We start from the raw sequence: 5,268 nt of genomic DNA, 5'->3' as shown, positions 1-5,268 counted from the left end.
ACCTATTCTTGTTGATTTTGATGGGGGTTCTCTGCACCTCCTGGATTTTGATGCTTGTTCCCTTTGCCATATTAGGGAAATTCTCTCCAATAATTCTTTCCAATATACCTTCTGCTGCCCTCTCTCTTCTTCTTCTGGAATCCCAATTATTCTAATGGTGTTTCGTCTTATGGTGTCACTTATCTCTCGAATTCTCCCCTCATGGTCCCCTAGTTGTTTGTCCCTCTTTTGCTCAGCTTCTTTTTTCTCTGTTATTTGGTCTTCTATATCACTAATTCTTTCTTCTGCCTCATTTCTCCTAGCATTGAGAGCCTCCATTTTTTATTGCTCCTCATTAATAGCTTTTTTGATTTCAACTTGGTTAGATTTTAGTTCTTTTATTTCTCCAGAAAGGGCTTTTATATCTCCCAAGAGGGTTTCTCTAATATCATCCATGCTTTTTTCGAGCCCGGCTAAACCTTGAGAATCATCATTCTGAACTCTAGATCTGACATATTACCAACGTCTATATTGATTAGGTCCCTAGCCTTTGGTACTGCCTCTTGTTCTTTTTTTTTTGCGTTGAATTTTTACGCCTTTTCATTTTGTCCAGATAAGAGTATATGAAGGAGCAAGTAAAATACTAAAAGGGTGGTAAAGACCCCAGGAAAAATATGCTTTAACCAAATCAGAAGAGACCCCAAATTGTGGGGGGGAGAAAGAAGATAAAAACAGGTAAAAAATAAAAAAGAAACAATTAAAAAAAGAAAACAAATAAAGAAAAAAATATTATATATATATATATATATATTTGATAAACTAGTTAAAAAACGTTAAAAAAGAAAAGGGTAAAAGTTAAAAAATATTAAGCAGCAGAAGAAAAAACTATAAAAAAAATTAACTGCAAGACTAAAGAATCATGGGGAGAAAGCCATGACTTCCATGCTTTGCTTTCTCCTCCTCTGGAATTCCGCTGCTCTCCTTGGTATTGAACCTGCACTCCTTGGTAGTTGAACTTGGTCCTGGCTGGATTTCTTGTTGATCTTCTGGGGGAGGGGCCTGTCGTAGCAATTCTTAAGTGTCTTTGCCCCAGGCGGAATTGCACCACCCTTACCAGGGGCCAGGCTCAGTAATCTGCTCAGGTTTACTTTTGGGTGCTTTTGTTCCCTGAACACTTTCCGTAGAGTTCTGGAGGACGGGAATGAAAATGGCGGCCTCCCAGTCTCTGGCCTGGAGGAGCCAAGAGCTTGGGGCCCCACTCCTCAGTGCACCCTCAGATTAGCGCCCAATAACTCCCATCTCCCTGGCCTCTGGCTATGCTCTGAGCTCACTCAGCCTGGGACCAGTTCAAGGTAACCCCGAGCTGAGAGCTCACTCCTTGGCTCTGTCTCTATAGCTGGCTTCCTCATTCTAATACCTGCAAGCTCTGTGACACTCAGACACCCCGATCCTTCTGTGACCCTGCAGGACCTGGGGCCTCACTGACCCCGTGTGGGCTTCACCCCGGTTTAGCCTCTGGAGCGATGTCTCTCAGCAGAACAGACTTTTAAAAGTCCTGATTTTGTGCTCCATTGCTCCGCCACTTACTGGGAGCCGGCCCCTCCCCCCCGCAGTCTACCTTCCCGTCGCTTTGGATTCACTTCTCTGCCAGTCCTACCTTTCAGAAAGTGGTTGATTTTCTGTTTCTAGAATTGCTGTTCTTCTTCTCTTTGATCTCCCATTGGATTTGTAAGTGTTTGCAATGTTTAGATAAGCTATCTAGTTGATCTCCTGCTACCTGATGTAGTCTCAGCCTGCTACTTCTTCGCCATCTTGCAAATTATTACATGTTTTATTAGATGCACCTTTTCCATGTGATGTACTTCTTTTTTATTTTTTTAAATTTTCTGTCTGACTTTATTTTCAAACACACCTTCTTTAAAAAAATACAATTTCTACAAGGATAACAAATATCTGTATTAGGAAATCCAATCATACAAAAATACTACATCTAGTCTGGGGTAGATATGTTTATTTTTTGGTAACATACATTAAGTGGTACTAATTACAGAGTAACTATAAGGCAACTAACACGAACCCACAGAACTGTAACTGTCACAGCTGCATGGACTTGGGTCTTTCTGAATGAGCATTTTAAAAAAACTGGCTCTGAAGTAGGGACTCAACATAGTACCTTGCAGCCTACAGATGACAGGCAGGACATGTTAGTATAAAGTAGTAGCAGCCTAATTCACAAAAGTTAACAACTGTTTCTCTTTCTAAAAAGAAGCAAGAAGTTAATAAATTCCTTTAATTAGCACCTGGTGTGTCTTGTGGGAGTACAGAGGAGGGCTGTCAGAAGGACCTCGGTGGCCAGGTGAGTTGGACATCATTAACAATCATGGTTGGCTTCTAAATACTGGTAACAAGTTGACTTCTGATTTGTAATCTTAGGTAAATTATAAATAAATGAAAAAATGCCAGTAATCATACACTAAGATTAATGAACAGCACTTCAAAATTAACTGCATGAAGGCTGTGCTTGCAACAGGGTTTCACAAGACAAAATACCCATATTTTTTCTTCATACATCTGGCTTGCAAAGCAGCTCTCATGATCATTTCAAAAACCTCCTCACTCTGTCTTCAGTCTTTGCTGAACACTCCATGTACCCAAAAGCGCCAATCCTGTTTGCTATATCTCTGCCTTCTTCTAGCTTCACCAGCTCCTGCTTCATCTTGGCAAGATCCCAACTTGTGTGCTAATCATTCTGAAGATCCTTCTTATTCTCAACCAGGATGATGGGCAGGTTGGGACAAAAGTGCTTGACTTCTGGGGTCCATTTTTATGGGATGTTTTCTAAACTATCATGGCTGTCAATGGAGAAACACATCAGTATAACATCAGTGTCTGGATAGGAGAGAGGCTTCAAGTGGTGATAATCTTCCTGCCCAGCTGTATCCCACAAAGCCAACTCTACCTAATTTCCATCAACTTCAATATCTGCCATATAGTTCTCAAACACTGTGGGTACATAACACTTTGACAGAGAGAGAGAGAGAGAGATCACAAGTAGGCAGAGAGGCAGGCAGAGAGAGAGGGGGAAGCAGGCTCCCCACTGAGCAGAGGGTCCAATATGGGGCTCAATCCCAGGACCCTGAGATCATGACCTGAGCCGAAGGAGAGGCTTAACCCACTGAACCACCCAGGTGACCCACAGGTCTTACCACAGGTTCCACCACCAATAATCACCAGTTCCTTCCGGATGACAACCATGCTTACAAATGTGCTACAAGGGGGCGCCTGGGTGGCTCAGTGGGTTAAGCTGCTGCCTTCGGCTCAGTTCATGATCTCAGGGTCCTGGGATCGAGTCCTGCATCGGGCTCTCTGCTCAGCAGGGAGCCTGCTTCCCTCTCTCTCTCTCTGCCTGCCTCTCCATCTACTTGTGATTTCTCTCTGTCAATAAATAAATAAAATCTTTAAAAAAAAAATGTGCTACAAGACCCGCGGCCTGTGTGGCAGAAATTCCACAAGTGCCTTGAACTTCTCAGATGAAAGGCAATCAGGTGATGACTCAGATTCTGGCCTCTCTGGGCCAAGGAGACCTGTCTGCAAGTGGCAAGATCAGAGAAGGGCAGGTGGCTGAGGAGATGGCAGCAGATTAAAAAGATAACCTCCTGAGGGTGGCAGGTGGGAAGCGGGGAGCACCAGTGAGCAAGGGCAGTCATGGATGGGAAAGAGTGATATACTTCTTATCACAATTTCCATAAAAGATGACACATTCCATATCACATATATAACACAATAACTAATAAAATGAAAAAGTGAGATAATGAAAAATGAAAAAGTGAAATGAAAAAAAGTGAATGAAAAAATGAAAAAGTGAGATTTAAACAATGGACAGGGGACTTGGCAAGGTGGTGGAAGAGTAGGGGGACCTCATTTCATTTGGTCCCTTGAATTTAGCAGGTATCTATAAAACTTTTCTGAACACCCATGAATTCAGCCTGAGATGTAAGAAAATATATATGGAACTCTGTAAGTAAAAAAGTGACTGCTTTTTCAAAGTAAGAGGTATGGAGTCATGAATCTCTGGAGAAGATATCAGAAGACAAACAGAGGGGGAGCCTCCATAAGCTGGCTACTGGAAAGGGATACAACACTGGAGTGCAAAATCAAAACTCTTAGAAATCTGCTCCAGTGAGAGACATCTCTTTCTGAAAGAAGCTCTGGGGATAAAAAGTTGAGAGTTCTTGGTTCATTATTGTGGTCTCAGGATCTGAGGAGACACAGAACTAATGGGGATGCCTGATCCAGTAGAGTGCCCAAGCAGGGAAGCAGGGAAATGGGTCACAATCAGCAAGACCAGGAGGGGACATTCAGCTTGGGTGGCCATTAATCATGAGCTGGGTGAGTTGGTTGACTGCTATTTGCCTGAGCACCTTGAAAAGGACTGGAGTATGCAGGCCATTTGCCTTCCCCTAGGAGGGGTAAAATGGCTATACCCATGACTGGGCAATAACTCTCAGGGCGATGGTGTCCCCAGAAAGGACAGTAAGGTGACACCTAATACTCCCCACAGAGCAGAAGAGTGGGTATACTCATAAGCCCACAACCAATCTCAGTTCCTGGGCACACAAAGGGCCCTCAGATGCCCCCCCCCACCAATGAGCAGGATTACAGTAGGCAAACATTGCAAGACTGTGGAGTTTGGCATACACAAAAGTGAAAACTGTTTGTCACAGAGGGTTTATTGAAGGGGGGGTGAGCATGATCTCTCAGCTCTGGCCATAAATACAGGTTTGGCCATATTTACTCTGATCTAAAGAGGTGTAGAAAACCTCCAGGGAAGAAAGGTCACATAGAGGACCAGCTTCCAGTGAGTTCACCACCTGACAAAGGGTGAGACAACTCCACCCAGGCAAAGACACTTGAAAAGCAACACAGCAGGGCCCTCACCCAGAAGACAGACTGGAAGAACAAGTAGAAAACAAGCTTACAGATCCCACAAGACTGTAAAACTACAGTGCCAGGGAAAATAGTATATATAGCTCCTGAAGTTTTCTCACAATTCATTTATCTTTCAGTCTAAAATTTTCCATTTTTTTGTACCTTTCCACCATTCCAACTACATTCTTATTGTACCAACTTGTGTTTTTTTTTTAAGATTTATTTATTTGACAGAGAGATCACAAGTAGGCAGAGTGAGAGGAGGTAGCAGGCTCCCTGCTGAGCAGAGAGCCTGATGCGAGACTCAATCCTAGGACCCTGAGATCATGACATGAGCTGAAGGCAGAGGCTTAACCCACT

General features: G+C 43.2%; 1 pseudogene; it reads right to left on the bottom strand.

Moving 5' to 3' along the window:
* Positions 1-2,513: 2,513 nt before the first annotated feature.
* LOC123393501 lies at positions 2,514-3,234 on the bottom strand (annotated as a pseudogene).
* Positions 3,235-5,268: the final 2,034 nt, after the last annotated feature.

This window comes from Mustela putorius, unplaced genomic scaffold (genome assembly GCF_011764305.1).
Source record: "Mustela putorius furo isolate JIRA1106 unplaced genomic scaffold, ASM1176430v1.1 tig00000870_pilon_pilon_pilon, whole genome shotgun sequence".
NCBI classification, from domain to species: Eukaryota; Metazoa; Chordata; class Mammalia; order Carnivora; family Mustelidae; genus Mustela; species Mustela putorius.
Note: the sequence above shows the minus strand (reverse complement) of the source record. Positions and strands in the feature narration are given on the sequence as shown.